At 38.4% G+C, this 21,501-nt stretch overlaps 1 protein-coding gene across 7 annotated transcripts in view; it reads right to left on the bottom strand.

The window, feature by feature from the left end:
- The window catches only part of TLK2 (tousled like kinase 2), a 117,582-nt gene that overhangs the window by 77,928 nt on the left and 18,153 nt on the right, over positions 1-21,501 (bottom strand). For 2 of the 7 annotated variants that reach the window (XM_072746912.1, XM_072746913.1), the window contains exon 3: positions 2,311-2,376. The exons of the other annotated variants lie outside the window; for them this stretch is intronic. The gene's annotated coding sequence lies outside the window, so the exon portion shown is untranslated. The remainder of the gene's footprint in view (positions 1-2,310; positions 2,377-21,501) is intronic. 7 annotated transcript variants of the gene reach the window in all.

The raw sequence follows: 21,501 nt of genomic DNA on the forward strand, positions 1-21,501 counted from the left end.
TTATGTATCATTTACTTGCTATAGTTAATCAATAATGATAAACGATACTTAGGTAAGAATTGCTACAGAGGCAAGGCATTCTATAATATTTAATCCTGGTAACAACCTGCTATGGGCTCAACTGTGTCCTCCTCAAATTTATGTTGAAGACCTAACCCCCAAGACATCAGAATGTATTTGGAGATAGGGCCTTTAAAAGAAGAAATTAGGGACTCCAGGGTGGCTCAGCGGTTAAGCGCCTGCCTTTAGCTCAGGGCGTGATCCTGGAGTTCCGGGATCGAGTCCCACATCAGGCTCCCTGCATGGAACCTGCTTCTCCCTCTGCCTGTGTCTGTCATGAATAAAGAAATAAAATCTTAAAAAAAATAATAAATAGAAGAAATTAAGTTAAAATGGGATTGTTAAAGTGGGCCCTAATCCAGTATGACTGATGTCTTTATGAAAAGGAAATGAGGACACAGACACCAGACATGCACACATACTGAGGAAACATCATATGAGGACACAGTGAGAAGGTGGCCATCTGTAAGCCAAGGAGGGAAAGCCTCAGAAAAAACTCCAACCCGGCTAACACCTTGATCTTGGACTTAACAGCCTCGGAACAGTGAAAAAATAAGTTTCTGTTCTTTAAACCACCCAGTCTGTTATGGCAGTCCTAGCACACTATGCACAGCTTAAGACAGCTGCTGTAATTACTCTCATTTATAGATGAAGAAATCATAAGAAAACTTAGTAAACTAAACTCCCCAAGGTCACACAGCTGGTAAGCAGAGCCAGGATACAGACCTAAGCAGTGTGGCTTCAAAATATGTGCTACTAGCCTTTGAGCTATACTCACACTAGATATATTAATCAATTTTTTTAAAGATCTTATTTATTTAGTCATGAGAGACACAGAGAGAGAGGGAGAGACACAGGCAGAAGGAAAAGCAGGCTCTATGCATGGAGCCCGATGTGGGACTCAACCCCAGGACCCAGGATCATGCCCTGGGCCCAATGCAGGCGTTAAACCGCTGAGCCACCCAGGGATCCCTATATTAATCAATTTTTAAGGTAACAGGGGATCCCTGGGTGACTCAGCAGTTTAGTGCCTGCCTTGGGCCCAGGGCGCGATCCTGGAGTCCCAGGATCGAGTCCCACGTCGGGCTCCCGGCATGGAGCCTGCTTCTCCCTCTGCCTGTGTCTCTGCCTCTCTCTCTGGGTGTATTCTCATGAATGAATAAATAAAATCTTTAGAAGAAAAAATAAATAAACATCTATATATTCATAAATGAAAGTAGGCTATATTTTTAATTCCTCATATTTGTCAGATTTTGCTATTGGAATTTATTATTTCTATGTTATTATTTAACATGAAAACTCCCTATTCTTTAAAAGATTAGGAGAAAGCATGTAACTAGGGACTGGATTTTTGCTCTACTTCAAGGAATAGGAGAGGAAAAGATAATTTTATAAATCTTGATTTTTACTTGGTTATAGGAATCTATCTTGATTTTTACATATTGTCAACATGAATTCCTACTTCCAGTGAAATCATCTATTCCGCTGAGATTTTTTTTTTTTTTTTTTTTAAATTTTTATTTATTTATGATAGTCACAGAGAGAGAGGCAGAGACACAGGCAGAGGGAGAAGCAGGCTCCATGCACCCGGAGCCCGATGTGGGATTCGATCCCGGGTCTCCAGGATCGCGCCCTGGGCTGAAGGCTGCGCCAAACCGCTGCGCCACCCAGGGATCCCTATTCCGCTGAGACTTTCATATTAATAGGATATAATGCATCCATTTCCAGTTTTTTCACTTTGTAAGTCCTCAGTATCTTTTGTTATCCCAATTTATCCCTCAATTTTTCCTGCTGTTTCCCAATTTTCCTTTTTTTTTTTTTTTTTTAAGATTTTATTTATTTATTCATGAAAGACACAGAGAGAGAGGCAGAGACACAGGCAGAGGAAGGAGAAGCAGGCTCTATGCAGGAGCCCGATGTGGGACTCCATCCTGGAACTCTGGGATCACATCTTGAGCTGAAGGCAGATGCTCAACCGCTGAGCCACCCAGGCATCCCGTGTTTCCCAATTTTCCAACTCTGGGTTCTTAGTTGTCTGTTTTGCAGTATATTTATTTCTTATTCTACTTTTATTATTTTGTTCTTTTTTTTTCTGAAACCTTAAACTGTAATGGTAAATTCACACTCTTGTATATTAAGAACATCTTCATCCACCCAAGTTTAACAATTATATCATATTTTTCATATATTTTTAAGTAAAATAGTCTGTCACTTGTTATTTGATATACAATAGCTATTTAGAACACTTACTAATATCCAAGTCACTGGGGAGGGGAAACTGTCCCTTCAAAGAGTCATCTCAGGTTCAAATAGAAGCTAGAAAAAAATTTTTAACAATGTATGATAATAAGACTCCTTAGCAAAAGCCTCATTTTCCATGCCAACATTTAAACTATTTACCCTGTCTTGTTTTTTTTTTTTTTTTTTAAGATTTTATTTATTTATTCATGAGAGACACAGAAAGAGAGGGAGAGGCATAGACACAGGCAGAGGGAAAAGCAGGCTCCATGCAGGTAGCCTAATGCGGAACTCGATCCTGGGACTCCAGGATCATGCCGTGGGCTGAAGGCAGGCACTAAATTGCTGAGCCACCCAGGGATCCCTACCCTGTCTTCGTTTAATCATTTCTTCATAAGTAAAAAACAGACAAGTCAATGGACGGTTTAAAAAATTGAAAAGCCGATTTTCTTGTTTTAAAAAGTATGATTTCTAAAACCAAATAAAAAATTTTCTAATATACTTAAAAATGTATTGGGGGGGAGGGAGCTTTAAAAGAGTACTTTAGTCACAAGCCAAAGAAAACTTTGTGTAGGGATCCCTGGGTGGCTCAGCGGTATAGCGCCTGCCTTCAGCCCAGGGTGTGATCCCAGGGTCCCGGGATCGAGTCCCACGTACGGCTCCTTGCAAGGAGCCTGCTTCTCCCTCTGCCTCTCTCTTTGTGTCTCTCATGAATAAATAAATAAAATCTTAAAAAAAAAAAAAAGAAAAGAAAAGAAAGAAAGAAAACTTTGTGTATAAGTTATAAACCTATGAAAATTGAGGTTAAAATACAAATGTTGACAACCAGACTTTAGCACATGATAAAGCCCATATAAACTAAGAAAAACTTGTAGAAGTAGGGGCCAAAGGTTAATCTTTTTCACTCTAGTAGACTAAATTGGCATCTTAAAAGGAATTTAAGAATTGAGAACAACAGACAAAAGTTAAACTTGATTAAGTACAGAGGAACATAGCTGATGACAGGGTCAAACTACCTGAAGTAGTTAAGATACTCTATTAAAGGTTATACCTAATGGAAATTAAAACTAAGGGCCTCCCAAGGGGAACCCTCTTGCACTGTTGGTGGGAATGCAAACTGGTATAGCCTCTCTGGAAAACAGTATAGAGGTTCCTCAAAAAGGTAGAAATAGAACTACCCTACAATCTAGCAGTTGCACTCCTAGGTATTTACCCAAAGGATACAGAAATACCGATTTGAGTACACACACCCCAATTTTTTAAAGATTTTTTAAAATTTATTCATTCATGAGAGACACAGAGAGAGAAGCAGATACAGGCAGAGGGAGAAGCAGACTGACTCCCTGCATGGAGCCCGACATGGGGCTCAATCCCAGGACCTGGAATGAACACCCTGAGCCAAAGGCAGATGCTCGATAGGTGAGCCACCCAGGTGCCCCTGCACCCCAATGTTTATAGCAGCATTATCAACAACAGCCAAACTATGAAAAGAGCCCAAGTGTCCATCAACTGATGAATGGATTAAAATGTGATCTGTGCGCACACACACAGACACGTATACATACAGAGGAATATTATTCAGCCAGCAAAAAGAATGAAATCTTGCCATTTGCAACAATGTGGGTGGAACTAGAGTATATTATGCTAAATGAAATAAGTCAGTCAAAGAAAGACAAATACCATATGATTTCACTCGTGTGGAATTTAAGAAACATCACAGATGAACACAGGGAAAGGGAAAGAAAATAAGATAAAAATAGAGAGGGAGGCAAACCATATGAGACTCATAACCACAGAGAACAAGCTGAGGATTACTGGAGGATGGTGGGTGGGTGGAGGGATGGGCTACGTGGATGATGGGCATTAAGGAGAGCACTTGCCGCAATAAGCACTAGGTGTTACATTTAAGTGATGAATTGCTAAATTCTACTCCTGAAACCAATACTACACTATACATTAACTAACTTGAATTTAAATAAAAACTTGGAAAAAAATAAAAATAAAAAGCTAAAATAAAAACTAAGGGTCTCCATACGTTTTTTTTTTTTTTTTCATACTTTTTTTTAAACATTGGTAGCACCACCCTTTCATACCCTAGCAGAGTTAAGTCAGCATTTAGAACAGTCTGATTCCCAGAGATGCTGGGCACTGGCTAGTTGATCAGTGTTTACTAAAAGTGAAATAGATTGGAAGTCTAATAAATTCTTTTTTCTTTTAAGAATGAATGAATGAATGAATGAATTTATTTGAGAGAGCATGTATGTGCAAGCAGGGGGGAGGGGCAGCAAGAAAGGGAGAGAGAATCTTAAGTAGGCTCCATGTCAAAGCAGAGCCTGACACAGGGCTCAGGCTCACAACTCTGAGATCATAACCTAAGTTGAAATCAAGAGTGGGGAGCTTAATCAACTGAGCTACCCAGGTGCCCCAAGGGAAATCTATTAAATTCTTACCTGATCTGTATAAGCAGAAGAGTCTAGGTCAAGGGAACAAAAGCTTAATTTCAATCATTAAAAACACAGGGGGTGGGGGGTGCCGGGTTGGCTCAGTCAGTTAAACATCTGCCTTAAACTCAGGTCATGATCCCAAGGTCCTGGGACCTAACCCTGCATCAGGCTCCCTGCTCAGTGGGGGAGCCTACTTCTCCCTCTCCCTCTGCCCTCCACCTGCTTATGCACTCCTCTCTCAAATAAATAAATAAATAAATTTTTTTTTAAAAAAGAAACAAACAAGCACAGAGCCAGGGCCCCTTAATCCCAAGATTTGAGTCACTTTATAGACCCAGAATCAGTGAATGAAGCAGTCTTCTTGAGGAAGGATCCCACTATGCCACGAAAAATTTACACTGTTAATTTTTCTCTCCACAAGCTTTCCCCAAAAGGACTACCACTGTCTACCAAGGTGATTCTGCATGGGGTAAAATGAAATAATCAAAGATTCTTTGAGGATTACTAGACACTGGCTCTGAACAGACACTAATTCCAGAAGACCCAAAACATCACTGTGATCCACCAGTCAAAAGAGGGGCTTAGGGATGTCAGGGGATCAGTCGAATTTTAGCCCAGGTCCACCTAATAGTGGGACATGAACACTGATGTGGTTATTTCCCCAGCTGCAGAATGCATACTCAGAATAAGCATACTCAGCAACTGGCAGAATCCCACTACTTCCGGAATGTTCCCAATTTAGCAGGGACTGCTATACTCTTAACTTACAGAACCATCTTCAGCAACGTTCTCAAGAAAAATTATTTTTAAAGAACAAAATCAATTTGATGTATTTAAAAGATGGCAGCACCATTTTAATGTATTTCAATACAATTTTTATAACTGTAAGCCAATGTAACTGAGGTAGCTCTTTTACTATGATAATCAATCTCGATTCCAGGTGAAGCTATCTAGAAAGCCAGGAAAAATATTCAATTCAATCAATTGGTTTAACTCTAATAATAACAGTAGCAAACATACTTTGGGTGGCATAGATATAATGAAGTTTATTTTTTACTTCATTTTTTTTTTACTTCCATTTGATTTTGACCAGCGTAGGGTAATTCTATTATGTATCTGAAACTAATATAGTGTTGTATGTCAATTACACCTCTTAAAAAAAAAGCCTTAAGAGTACACTTACGATGAGCATCGAGTAATATATAGAACTACTGAATCACTATTTTGTACACCTGAATTTAATATCACACTGTATGTTAACTATATTGTGGATTAAAAAATTAAAAAGCCCAACCTCAAAAATAATAATAATAAATAAATAATTAAAAAAAAAAAAAAAAGCCCAGGGATGCCTGGGTGACTCAGCGGTTTAGCGCCTGCCTTCCACCCAGGGGGCAATCCTGGAGTTCCAGGATAAAGTCCCACATCAGGCTCCCTGCAGGGAGCCTGCTTCTCCCTCTGCCTGTGCCTCTGCCTGTCTGTCTGTGTCTCTCATGAATAAATGAATAAAATCTTTTAAAAAATTAAATATATTTTTTTAAAAGCCCAACCTCCTCCCAAACAAACAAAAAATCAGATTAACTGAAACTTTTTTTTTTTCTTTTAGATTAACTGAAACTTAAAATGAATATACCAGGTCAAAACAACACCCTTCAACAAAAAAAAAAAAAAAAAAAGAAAATGATTTTCAATGAATGATAATTGTGTTTTAGTAAGAAAACAAAAATATTACAGTACACTGTCAAGAAAATCCTTAATTAATAGTAATGATTTTTGTAATATTTTAGTCATGCCAAATCCTAACGATGTAATTTAATAAAACCCATTTCCAGACAACAAGCAAGCCCAACAATAAGAAGAAAAACAAGAAATCCTTTATCCTCTCTCCTGGAAACCTCCTCATAAAAGTCTACATTAATTCATTCAGGATCTGATGCATATAACAAAAAGAAAGAAAAACAGATAATAACGTGTCAGCATGGATATGAAGAAAGTTTATCCATCATGTACTGCTGGTAGGGATATAAAATGGTGCAGCCACACTAGAAAAGTCTGGCAGCTTCTAATTTGGTTAAACTAATGACTAAAAATGAGATCCTGGAGTCTTACATTAGCTCTAGCCCTTAACAGGGTATCTCTTAACCAGAAGATCCAGCAATTCTATGCCCAGGAATACAGCCAAGAGAAATGAAAACATATGTGCACCCAGAAATACACACATGAATATTCACAGCACCATTATTCATAATAGCCAAAAAATGGGGAAAAAAACCCAAATGTCCATCACACTGAAGAATGAATAAAAATATGGCATACCCATACAGTGAAGTATTCTTTGGCAATGGAAAGAAATAAAGTGCTGATACATGCTATAACATGAATGAACCCTGAAAACAAGATGCTAAATCAAAGAAGCCACTTACAAAGGGCCACATATTGTATGATTCCATTTACATGAAATGTTCAGAATATGCAAATCTATAGAGACAAAAAAGTGGACTGGTGGTTGACTACAGCTGAGGGGGATGGGGGTTTTGAGGGTGACATCTGAGGCATAAACGTTTCTCTTTGAAGTGATAAAATGTTCTACAATTGATCATGATCATGGTTGCACAACTTTGTAAATACACCCAGCCACTGAATTGTATAAATGACGAAGTGTGTGTGTGTGGTGTGTGAATCACGTTTCAATAATGCTTTTAAAAGAAAAAAAAAATCCAGCACAATTTTGCTCCATACAGAAAGCTACTTTCAACCATAGGAGGCACTGCAACCGTGGTGGACAGAGAAGACTATCAAACCTAATCCTGATCATCCATGGAAAGGATTAGGTTTTCTCCCCCTAATTTTTAATCCTTTATCTCACTTCATATTTTATTTATTTATTTGTTTGTTTGTTTATGTATTTATTTATTTATTTCAGAGAAAGAAGGCATGAGCAGACAGGGATAGGGGCAGGGGCAGACAGACTCTTCGAGCAGACTCCCCACTCGATCTAACAACTGTGAGATCATGACCTGAGCAGAAACCAAGAATCAGATTCTGAACCAACTGAGCCACCCGAGTGCCCCTCATCTTTTAAGTAGGCTCCCTCCACGTCCGATGTGGGGCTTGAACTTATAACCCTGAGATCAAGAGTTCCATGCTCCACTGGCTGAGCCAGCCAGGCCCCTCATATTACTTTACATAAGAGATAAAACACTGTCCTAACAGATGTGTTTATAGGATGACTGTTTAAAGAACATGTAGCCACATCTAAATGGTAGATCTCAAAATCACCTGTTGAGTAAAAAATAAACAAGTTGTTGGGCAGCCCAGGTGGCTCAGCGGTTTAGCACCGCCTTCAGCCCAGGGTATGATTCTGGAGACCCAGGATGGAGTCCCATGTCAGGCTCCTCGCACGGAGCCTGCTTATCCCTCTGCCTGTGTTTCTGCCTCTCTGTGTCTCTCATGAATAAATAAATAAAATATTTTTAAAAAATAAATAAATAATAAGTTGCAAAACAAGAGTATAATTTAATTTCTGTAAAAATTACACATAAAAATCAGTAAGGTGTTTTCTATGCATAAATATGCATGCAAGTGGATAAGTACAGTATTTAAAAATATAGATATATCTCAAACTTCTCAGAGCAATTACTGTTCTCATTATTACAAAAGTATGTATGCATTCCTTATATAACTAAAAATTAATCATTAAAAAAGGCAAAATGTAGAGGAAAGGAGCATGATTTCAAAATATATAGAAGCAACAGTCATGTGGACTGTGTATTTCATTATAAAGTTTGCAGTTTAGCCTCAGTCTTTCTCCTTTATGCTATGAAACACCTTCACAGATTAAAAACTACAAATTCAATATTTACAGATAGAAAAGAGAAGTTCTATGGAAGTTTCACAGTTAAGACAAGACAGAAGAAATAGTCTTAAGAACAAAAATATAAACATCACTTAAATATAAAGATCACTATAATCCAGATTTCAAATATCCCAAAAATATGTAACCCTGAAGAAAGTTTGATGATCAGTAAGTTTAAGCTCCTGGCTTTTACTGTTTTGAAGAGATCTTCAATCTGTAAGAAACAAACCTAATGCCATCTCATACAGGAAACTATAACAAATTTCTATTGAGGAACACAATATATTGGCATACTGATTGTGACATAACCTTAAGCAAGTCAACTGCTCTCTGAGCCTCAATTTAATCATATGCAAAAAGCCAGGCAGAAAAAAAGAAACAAACAGAAAGAAAGAGAGAAAAAAAGAGAAAAAGAGAAGGGGGGGTGGAGAGAGAGAGAGAAAAGCCAGGCAGACAACCCTAATGCTCTCTCTGACCCTTCAAAAGCTAGAATTTAACACAGTAATTTTAAGTTTATATAATCAATGACTATACCTCCTACACATACATCTTAGCCCTTCCCAGTTTCTACCTATCTGGTTTAGGAAAAAATAATTCAGGGATTTTCCACTAAGCCATGGCAATCTTCATTTGCTTACCCTCCAATTCCAAAAATTACACTACTAACCTATCATCAAAGTGGGAGGTACATTTGGTATAACCCGGGACACCTGGGTGGCTCAGCGGTTGAGCGTCTACCTTCGGCTCCTGAGGTCCCAGGATCAAATCCCATATTGGGCTCCCTACATGGAGGCTGCTTCTCCCTCTGCCTGTGTCTCTGCCTCTCTTTCTCTCTCTCTTTCTCTGTCTCTCTCTCTGTGTGTGTGTCTCTTATGAATGAATAAATAAAATCTTAAAAAAAAAAAATTCAGGGGGATCCCTGGGTGGCGCAGCGGTTTGGCGCCTGCCTTTGGCCCGGGGCACGATCCTGGAGACCCGGGATCGAGTCCCACATCGGGCTCCCGGTGCAAGGAGCCTGCCTCTCCCCCTGCCTGTGTGTGTCTCTGCCTCTCTCTCTCTCTGTGTGACTATCATAAATAAAAATAAATAAAAACAAACAAATAAATACATAAATAAATATTAAAAAAATTTTTTGGTATAACCCAAGTAAAATACTCTTAGCTAGGTTACTGCTACTTATTATACCTCTAAAGCACATTATTTCCTAAGGCACATGATAGCTCCTAGAGCTCAGAGTTAAGCACAACAATTAAAAAATATAGACAGTGAATTGAATTAAACTTTATCAAAACTACTTTAAGACTGGTGTCTTGGGGCACCTGGGTGGCTCAGTCAGTTAAGCATCTAACTCTTGGTCTCAGCTCAGGTCTCAATCTCAGGGTCATGAATTTGAGTCCCACATTAGGCCCCACACTGGGGCCTGGGGGACTGGGTTTGGAGCCTACTTAAAAAAAAAAAAAAAAAAAAACACAAAAAACTGATGTCTTGACATATCAGCTGTGAGAAATATCACAAATTACATCACTGACTTTTTTTTCTGAGTGATTTACTTCTAAAATAAGGAACAGATTCCAAGTTAGCACTGTAAAAATTAATCTCACTTATTTGCATTTCCTGAATGGGAAAGAATGGGATGGTCCAGGAGTGTGAACAATAGCAAAATTACTGAAAACAGCTGGTATCAACAGTTTAAAATTTGATAGATGTAGGACTGAATCACCGAACCACCGCATGAAACTAAGCAAATCACTTAAGCTATATGATATATGAACTCTGGTCTTCTCATCTGTGATAAAAAAGAACACCCACCTATGGTTATTGCAAGGATTAAATAAAATAATACTATATATTGGGGAAAAGAGAAAAACAGTGCCTGAAATATAGCTGGTGGTCAATGAAGATTTGTTATTACTTTCCCCTCGCTCTGGGAGTACAGGAGGATATTCAAGGACCATCTTTAACATGAAACTTTAACCAACTAAACCAACGAATTTTCTTTTTCCACACTGTTATCAGTTTTGCACGACTTAATGTTTATTTCAACAGCACTGTAAAAAGGACTCACTGCTAGAAGGATTAATCAAAGGTACACATCCTTTTTTTTTTTTTATCATGGTAAGTGTATTATTTAATCCCTATCCTCTATTTCCCCCATCTCCTCACCTACCTCCCCTCTGATAACCATCAGTCTGTTCCCCAAAGTTTAGAGTCTATTTGTTGATTTATCTCTCTTTTTTTCCTTTGCTCATTTGTTCTGTTTCTTAAATTCCACGTAAGTAAAATCATGTGGTATTTGTCTTTCTCTGACTTATTTCGCTTAGCATTATATTCTCTAGCTCCAACCATGTTGTTGCAAATGGCAAGATTTCATTCTTTTTTATGGCTGAATTCCATTCTATCTACACACATCTGCTTTATCCATTCATTTATCGATGGATACTTGGGCTACTTCCATAGTTTGGCTATTATAAATAATGCTGCAATAAACATAGGGGTGCATGTGTCCCTCTGAATTAGTGTTTTTGCATTTTTCATGTAAATACCCAATAGTGTGATTCCTGGATTGTAGGGTAGTTTTATTTTTAATTTTTTGAGGAACCTCTATACTGTTTTCAACAATGGCTGCATCAATTTGTATTCCCACCAACAGTTTAAGAGACCAAGCTAACCAGTTTTAATCACCCTATAAACCATCAAGCATGTATTACAATAAAATAGTTTACCCCACACAGAGGCCAGGCCAGAATATTCAACAAGTTGCAATATTTCAGGTATAACTAAAAGGTAAAGACTTTGAACCATTCACCTAAATTAAAAATGCAGGGCGCCTGGCTGACTCAGTTCATAGAGCATATGACTCTTGATCTCCAGGTCATGAGTTCAAGCCCCATGTTGGGTGTAGAGATTACTTAAACAAATGTTCTATAATCCTTTGTACCTCAATGCCCTCATCAATGAAACGAAAATACAAGGTAAATTCTATTATAAGGAATTCTAATATTCTTCACTCTTCTGTTCTTGGGGAATGTTTTTATATTTATATTACTTGATGCTACTGCAAATGGTATTGCTTTTTTCTTTTTTTTTAACATTTTATTTATTCATGAGAGACACACAGAGAGAGAGAGACGCAGAGACAAAGGCAGAGAGAGAAGCAGACTCCATGCAGGGAGTCTGATCTGATGTGGGACTCGATCCTGGAACTCCAGGATCACACCCTGGGCCGAAGGCAGTCCCCTTAACCGCTGAACCACCCAGGCATCCCTGGTATTGTTTCTCAAATTTCTACTGCCAACTGTACATCACTAGTATACAGAATTACAACAGATTTTCATAAATTGATCTTGTATCCCAGCTAAACTTAAACTCTAATAGGTTTTTAAAAAGATTTTATTTATTCATTTGAGAGAGAGAGAGCACGAGTGAGAGAGCATAAGCAGGGGGAGAAGAAGAGAGAGAGGGAGAAGCAGACTCCCCACTAGGCAGGGAGCCCAACGTGGGGGCTCGATCCCACGACCCTGGGATCATGACCTGAGCCAAAGACAGATGCTTAACTGACTTAGCCACCCAGGCACCCCTCTAGTGTTTTTTTTATAAATTTTTTTTAAAGATTTTATTTATTCATGAGAGACACACAGAGAGAGAGAGAGGCAGAGACACAGGGAGAGGGAGAAGCAGGCTCCCTGCGAGGATCCCAATGCAGGACTTGCTCCCAGGACCCCAAGATCATATCCTGAGCACAAGGCAGATGCTCAAGCAATGAGCCACACTGGCATCCCTTTTTTTTATATATAAATTAGTTAGAATTTTCTCCTTTAAAAAAAAAAAGATTTTATTTATTCATGAGAGACAAAGAGAGAAGCAGAGACACAGGCAGAGGGAGAAGCAGGCTCCATGCAGGGAGTCCGATGGGGTACCTGATCCCAGGACTTCAGGATCACGCCCGGAGTCGAAGGCAGACGCTCAACCGCTCAGCCACCCAGGTGTCCCAGCCACCCAGGTGTCCCTAGTTAGAACTTTCTACATGTGCAATCATGTCATTTATAAGACATCTAAAAAATAAACATAGCTTTACTTTTCCATTCCAATCTGTGTGAGCTTATTCCTTTTATTTGCCTTAATACATCAGTTAGGATCTTGAGAATAGGATAAACAAAAGTTGTGAAACAAATATCCTTGATTTCTTTTGGACATCAGGTTGAAAACACGCCATCTTTCACCATTAAGTATGAGGTTCACTGTAGGTTCTTCACAGATGCCTTTTATCAAATTGACGAAGTTCGCTTCTATTCCTAGTTAGCTAAGAGCTTTTAGCATAAATTAGTGAACTTTGTTTAAATGCTTTTCATGCATCTGTTACAAGGTCATTTGGCTTTTCTGCTTTATTTTATTAATATGGTGAATTACATTGACTTCTAATGTTAAATCAACCTTGCAACTGGGATTAAACCAATTAGTCATGATATATTATCCTTTATATTTGAGTATGTGTGTGTGTGTATATATGTAAATTCAATTTGCTAACACTTTTTAATGATTTTTTAGTATATATTCATGAGGGATATTGAGCTATAGTTTTCTTTTTTCCTCATGTCTTTGCCTGATTTGATAACAAGATAATGCTGTCCTGGGCAGCCCAGGTGGCTCAGCAGTTTAGCACCGCCTTCAGCCCAGGGTTGTGATCCTGGAGACCCGGGATCAACATCAGGCTTCCTGCATGGAGCCTGCTTCTCCCTCTGCCTGTGTTTCTGCGCCTCTCTCTCTCTCTCTCTCTCTCTCTCTCTCTCTCTGTGTGTGTCTCTCATGAATAAATAAAAAAGTTAAAAAAAAAAAAGATTATGCTGTCCTCATAAGTTTTCTGAAATTTGTAAAAATTTTGTTACTATTTCTTCCTTAAATCTTTGATAGAATTCACCAATAAAACCACGTGAGTCTGAACTTTCGTTTGTGGAAAAGCTTTTAATTACAAATCCAATTTTTAAAAATAAATACAAGGTTATTCAGATTTACTTTCTATTTTATTTATTTCAGCTCTTTCTTTCCTTTCAGTTTGCTCTTTTTTTTTTTAAGTTTCTGAAGGCAGAATATTAGGTCATTGATTTTAGACCTTTCTTTTGAAGCTTTAAGTTTCCTTCTAAAACATTGCTTTAGCTGCATCCCACAAATTTTGATATGGTTTTCATTTTCATTTATTTCTAAATATTTTCTAATTTTTCTTGTGAATTCCTCCCTCCTTGTGAAGTCTTCTTTGACATACATTTACTTAGAAATGTTATTTAACTTTCAAATATTCAGCAATTTCCCCGTTATCTTTTTCTTTTTTTTTAAGATTTTATTTATGAGAGAGAGAGAGAAAGAGAGAGAGAGAGGCAGAGAGAGAAGCAGGCTCCATGCAGGGAGCCCAACGTGGGACTCGATCCCAGGTCTCCAGGATCAGAGGATCAGGCCCTGGGCTGAAGGCGGCGCCAAATCACTGAGCCACCCCGGGTGCCCCCAGATATCATTTTTTAAAATTTATTATTTAATTCCATTGTACTCAGAGTACTCCTTTATAATTTAAATCCTTTTACATCTGTTGAAACATGTTTTACAGTCCACCATATAGTCCATTTTGATAAACGTTACCTGTGCACTTGAAAAGAATGTGGGCACAGTATTCTATAAATGTCAATTAGGTACAGTCCACTGATAGTCCGATTGTTTTATATCCTTACTGATTTTTTTGCCTGCTTGTTCTATCAATTATTGAGAGAGACTGTTGCAATTTGTAACTACAATTATGGATTTGTCTATTACTCCTTTCAGCTGTCAGTTTTTGCTCTGCTGTCATTGGATGCACACACATTTGGAACTGCTGGGTCTTCCCAATGAATTGATCCTTTTTTCTTTCATTGTGAAACGTACTTTTTATTCCTCGTAATATTTTCCTTGTTCTGAAATCGCCTTTGTCTAATACAAATATAGTCACTCCAGCCTCCTTGGTGTTTATATATATCTTTTCCCATCCTTTTAATTACAGAGATTCAGGTTAAAAAAAATAAAGTGAGTTTCTTGTAGACAGCATACAGATGAGTCATATAACAATGACCTAACCTGACACTTCCTTTTTTTTTTTTTTAATTTTTATTTATTTATGATAGTCACACAGAGAGAGAGAGAGAGAGGGGGGCAGAGACACAGGCAGAGGGAGAAGCAGGCTCCATGCACCGGGAGCCCGACGTGGGATTCGATCCCGGGTCTCCAGGATCGTGCCCTGGGCCAAAGGCAGGCGCCAAACTGCTGCGCCACCCAGGGATCCCCCTGACACTTCCTTCTAAAGGGAGTGCTAGACCATTAACAATTTATTTAATACCAATATATTTGGATTTAGATCTGCCATATTGCTAATTTTTTCTCTATCACATATTTTATTTTAAGATTTTATTTATTTATTCATGAGAGACAGAGAGAGAGAGAGAGAGAGAGAGAGAGAGAGAGGCTGAGACACAGGCAGAGGGAGAAGCAGGCTCCATGCTGGGAGCCTGAGGTGGGACTCGATCCCGGGACTCCAGGATCAGGCCCTGGGCTGAAGGTGGCGCTAAACCGCTGAGTCACCCAGGCATCCCCTTATTTATCACATCTTCTTGTTTCTTTTCCCTCTCTACCTTCCTTAAGACTGAGGTGTATTTTTCTTTAAGTATTCCATTTTATCTCCACTGAGGGATTATTAGCTATTACTTCTTTGTTGTATTATTTTTTTATTGGTATTTAATTTATCAGTCTACCTTCAAATGACAATCAAATAACCTAATAAATATTATCTGCAATCAGTAACATAGACCAAATCTTAGAAATTCACTCTAATTAAAGGCTTGGTTATAAAGGCAGAATCCCATTATAACAAATGTCACTATAAAAAATTCTAGAGCACCTGGCTGGCTCAGGCAGAAGAACATGTGGCTCTTGATCTCGGGGTTCTGAGTTTGAGCGCCATGCTGGGTGTAGAGATTACTTAAATAAAAAACTTAAAAAAAAATTCTATAAGAATATGGTCCCAACCTTCTGTTTCAGAAATAAAAGACTTTAGAGAACTAGTTAAAATAAGTTATCTACCAGGGCACCTGGGTAGCTCAATTGGTTAAGCATAGAACTCTTGGTTTCCACCTCAGGTTATGATCTCAGGGCCTTGGGATCAAGCCTCGCCTGGGCTCTGCACTCAGTACAGAGTCTACTTGTCCCTCTCCCTCTCCCACTCTCTCTCTGAAATGAATAAATACATCTTTTAAAAAAATAAAAATAAGCTATCTACCACAAGTCTGTATAACAAAAACTCTACCAGTTCTGTTCCAGAGTATGTCACAATCACTTTTTAAAAATTTTCCTGAGGGGGATCCCTCAGCTCAGCAGTTTAGCGCCTGCCTTCAGCCCAGGGCCTGATCCTGGAGACCTGGGATCGAGTCCCACATCGGGCTCCCTGAGTGGAGCCTGCTTCTCCCTCTGCCTGTGTCTCTGACTCTCTCTGTGTCTCTCATGAATAAATATAAAATCTTAAAAATAATAATAATAAAAGTTTTCCTGAGTTCTATTACAACTAAGACCTTTTAATTTTGCTCCACTATCTAGCATGACATAAACATTCACATCATTTTTTCCCACATAGACTATTCCTCTAGAAAAATCCTCTTTCAAAATAAGCCACCAAATAATAATGCAGTATTTAAAAAGAGAGTTTTATAGAACACCATCAACTATCTCTAAATAAATTAAATCTCAGGGCATCTGGGTGGTTCAGTTAGTAAAACATATTCAACTCTTGATCTCAGGGTCCTGTGTTCAAGTCCTAGACTAGGCATGAAGCCAATCAATCAATAATATCTCTTAACTTTCTAATTCATTATATGGAGTTTCTGTTTCTCTCCAGGACTTACATATTTCTGACTTGCAATACTATGTATATCACCAATTAATTCCATTATCCCAAACCATGAAAGGACTATGGAATTTGTTATGGTGAGAGTTTACCTTTAATAGTGCCTACAGGGATGCCTAGGTGGCTCAGTCAGTTAAGCATCTGCCTTCGGCTCAGGTCATGATCCTTGGGTCCCGCAACTGAGCCCCACATCAGGCTCCCAGCTCACCGAGCAGCGTGCTTTTCCCTCTACCCCTCCCTGCTTACACACTCACTCGCTATCTCTCTCTCACTCTAAAATAAATATCTGTGGGACCCTGGGTGGCTCAGCGGTTGAGCATCTGCCTTCAGCTCAGGGTGTGATCCTGGGTCCGGGGATCCGAGTCCCGCACTGGGCTCCCTGAGAGGAGCCAGCTTCTCCCTCTGTCTATGTCTCTTCCTCTCTGTGTCTCTCATGAATAACAAAATTTTTTTTAAAAATAATAAAATAAAATACATAAAATCTGTAATAGCATTTGTAGCAGAACTTATAGGTCCTCATCTAAATCACAAAATATATATTATTGACACATACACAGAACTCAAAAGAGCCTTGGAGGTTATCTGGTAGAGGCTTATTCCTTAGATCCTCCAAAAAGAACCAAACATAACAACAGGGTACTGTTTATCTGCACAGCCCATTTAAAATACCAAATTGGGGCAGCCCTGGTGGCACAGAAGTTTAGCACCTCCTGCAGCCCAGAGTGTGATCCTGGAGACCCGGGATCGAGTCCCACGTCGGGCTCTCTGCATGGAGCCTGCTTCTCCCTCTGCCTGTGTCTTATGCATCTCTCTCTCTGTGTGTGTTTCTCATGAATAAATAAATAAAATCGATATAGATAGATAGATAGATAGATAGATAGATAGATAGATAGATAGATAGATAGTAAAATAAAATGCCAAATTGAAGGGCACCTGGGTGGCTCAGTTGAGCATCTGACTTCTGCTCAGGTCATGATCTCAGGGTCCTGGGACCACTCCACATTGCGGGGGGCCACCCCCACTCAGTGAGGAGCCCTCTCTTTCCCCTTTCCTCCCCCCACTTCCCCACTCATACACACTCTCTGATAAATGAAATCTTTCATAAATAAATAAAATGTCAAACTGACTCAGTAGCTAAAATTTTACTGACTCCATATGGATGAAAGAATTTCAAATCCTTGCAGTAGAACTCATCTTAAAAGCTCAAAAGCGCTGATTAATAAAATGAAGGAAACAAAATATTGCTTAATAAACTCAGTTTAAAAGAAAAAAAATAACCTTTTAAAACATGACCTCCCTGGGAGTAAAGGGAGTAATAATAAAAGGTTGGGAATTAGAAGCAAGTCTCTTGCACAGTAACTCTCCATACAATATCTCTAATAACTACTCACATGCTCAAATACTTCCTGTAAAAGACAAATATGTGTTCTAATTTGAAGTAAAGAACCTGTACCCAGACCCTAAGCAGTTTTGTACTTTTTAAGTCTATTTTGAGTCACAAAACTGTTTATGAAAATCATGGAACCCTTATCTCCTAAAAACGATACATCCATAAATATATATAAATTTTACCTAAGACACATCCATTAGTATATATATATTTTACCTACCATTTTACAAGGTTCAAGAACCCTAATGCCTGTCCATGGACTCCTTTGCCATAACCGACTATGGAGAAGCCAATGTTTTCATTCATTGATACATACATGGCTGGACTGATTGACAGGTATAAAAATATATTACTCCCCACTATGGAGAGAAATATGGCTCTAACTACCAAAATTACAAATGCTCATTCATATCCTTTGACTCAGCAATTCCACTTCTAGGGATGTATTTTGTAAACATGCATGAACATGTGTGAAATATCATTAATGCTCAAGACTATTCACTACAGCACTTGCTTCTATCAACAAAATTCTGTTGTCCAGTTAGGTGTCCATCAACAAGAAATTGGCTGAATTACGGTTCAGCTGTACATTGGAATTTTTTTTTTTTTAAGATTTATTTATTTACTCATGAGAGACACAGACTGAGAGAGAAAGGCAGAGACTTGGGCAGAGGGAGAAGCAGGTCTTCGAAGGGAGCCTGATTCAGGACTCAATTCCGGATCCCGGGATCACAATCTGAGCCGAAGGCAGGCGCCCAACCCCTGAGCCACCCAGGCGTCCCTGTACCTTGGAATATTAAGCAACCTTTGGCAAATACAGCAAGGAAGCCCTACATATGCTACTATAAGACAATTTCTAAGATTTTAAGCACAAAAAGCAAAACATACGATACTGTATAAAATATCTGTCACTGTGTTTTTTTTAAATGGAGGGGGCTAATATACCAATTTATTTGCACATATGCACACACACACATATATAAAACATGTCACATATACATCAAATATATATGATTTATAAACATATACCATCATATAAATTAAGGAAACTGCTACCAATAACTGTCTCCAAGGAAGGGAATCAGATGGACATGGGAAAAGTGTCAAAGAAATGTTTCATTGTGTATCTTTGAAATCTTTCGAATTTTGTACTGACTATATCACCTAATCGAAATTAATTCTTTAAAAAAGAACCTGTACCCAGACCCTAAGCAGTTTTGTTAAGTTTAAAAACCAAGCTAATCTGTACTATCATTCTGTGACTTACTCTGTAATATTTTATCAGACCTTTTCTTAAGAGAGCTCCTGGGTGGCTCAGTCAGTTAAGCATCTCCTTTGGCTCTCAGGTCATGATCTCAGTGTCCTGGCATAGAGCCCTGCATTGGGCTCCCTACTCAGTGAAGAGGGGAGCCTGCTTCTCCCTCTCCTTCTGCAGCTCCCCCTGCTTGTGCTCTCTGCCAAATAAATAATAAAATCTTTATTTTAAAAAAATAACTTTCTTTAGGTTATTTACAGTGTATCTTAGAGTGATCTTTCTGAGCAACATAGAAAAAGTCTCACCTTTCCACACACAATCTGACTCCTGAGCAAATTACACTCCCTTCTTTTAGGCTCACAGTACTTTCACATCTCTTTATCCACCCTCAGCTATGTGCCATAGACATGAGTCCACGTATGCCTGATTTTAAGTGCTTCAAGAGTATACAGTGAATCCTGTTTTTTTAAAACCCTCCTTAACACCTGTTAGACATAGTACAGACTCAAAGTTGGTTGAACTCAACTGCTGAAAAATTTGAGTATTAAAATTTCACTACAGCTCTTTTCCTTCATCTTATCTAGATTATCACACAAGCAGGTCAAATGGTTCATAAGATATTGATAGAATATTTTGTATCTTGTTACTAGCTGGTCAATTGGTAATATAATGCAGACTGGATAAGTTAGTTTTGGTTTGATGCTAGTAGCTTCTGCTAAATTTGAACATTAAATCTGTCTGTTAGAGTTAATTAACAGAAGATATCCTGAACTGGAGCCACCATCTCCTGAGATCAACGGCCCTTCAGATTACATTTTAATTCCACAATTAATCCTTAGTATTCCTCCGGAGTCAGACAAAACAGGAACTAAATTAACACCAACTCTGGCAGCAGTTTATGTGATAAGTCACATATTTACTCTTCATATAAGCCAAGTTATCAGTCATACAGGTCACATCCATTACAGCAGACACCAACATCTTGTTATCTTTATGTGGTCAACATTAATAGTCTTCAGAGAACCTGGGGCAGCCTGGGTGGCTCAGCAGTTTAGCGCTGCCTTCAGCCCAGAGCATGATCCTGGAGACCCAGGATCGAGTCCCACCTCGGGCTCCCTGTATGGAGCCTGCTTCTCCCTCTGCCTATGTCTCTCTGCCTCCCTCTCTCTGTGTCTCTCATGAATAAATAAATAAATAAATAAATAAATAAATAAATAAATAAATTTAAAAAACAAATAGTCTTCATAGAACTTAACAATTAAGGCAATACTGGTTAAACTAAAATCTAGGACGCCAAATTTGGATAGCTTGCTATTATTATTCTAAAATTGGTTAAAATAAAAGGTTATCCTATGTAACTCACCAAATTACATGATGGTTTGATTCTTCCACTTTCCAGGCCAATAGTATTATTTGCAAAAACTGCAGTTTGAGTATTATTACTAGTTCTTCTATAGATATTAATGAAATTTCTAAGAGTTTTAAGGCTTTTTGCTGGATATGAACTAAAAGAAAAAGAATCGCCATTTTTAAAAAAGATTTTTATTTATTTGAGATATAGTGAGTGAGACAGAGAGCATGAATGAAGAAGAGGCAAGAGGGAGAAGAAGAAGCAGGCTCCTCGCTGAGCAGGGAGCCTGACATAGAGCTCGACCCCAAGGCCCTGAGATCATGATTTGAGCCAAAGGCAAATACTTAACCAACTGAGCCACCCAGGCAAACCCAATCACCATTTTTAGCCACCCTTGATCGATTATAAGGGCTGAGAAGGTCAAACTCCAACAAAATAATGAATTTTAATATGATCCAGCCATTCCACTTCTGCATGTGCACCCAAAAGAAATAAAAGCAGGGACTCAAACAGACTTCTGTACACCCATGTTCACAGCAGCAGTATTCATAGTAGCCAAAAGGAAGAAGTAATCCAAGTGTCCACCGTCAGATAAATGGATAAATAAAATGTGGTACATATAATGGAATATTATTCAGCTTTAAAAAGGAAGTTCTGACATTACAAAGTGGATGAACCTTGAGGATACAATGCCAAGTGAAATAAGCCAGTCACAAGAAGACAAATACTATATAAATCCGCTTATATGAGATTTCTAAAGTAGTCAAATCCATAGAAACAGAAAACAGAATCGTAGTTGCCAGGGACTGATGGGAGGGGTAGATGGGGAGTTATTATTCAATGAGTACAGAGTTTCATTTTTGCAAGATGAAAAGGTTCTTGAGAGAGATGGTGGTGACACCTGTACAACAAAATGAATAAACTTAATGTCACCATACACTGAAGAATAATTAAAATGGTTAATTGTATGTGTATTTACTACAATAAAAAAGTAAAGT

This window comes from Vulpes vulpes, chromosome 2 (genome assembly GCF_048418805.1).
Source record: "Vulpes vulpes isolate BD-2025 chromosome 2, VulVul3, whole genome shotgun sequence".
Classification (NCBI taxonomy): domain Eukaryota; kingdom Metazoa; phylum Chordata; class Mammalia; order Carnivora; family Canidae; genus Vulpes; species Vulpes vulpes.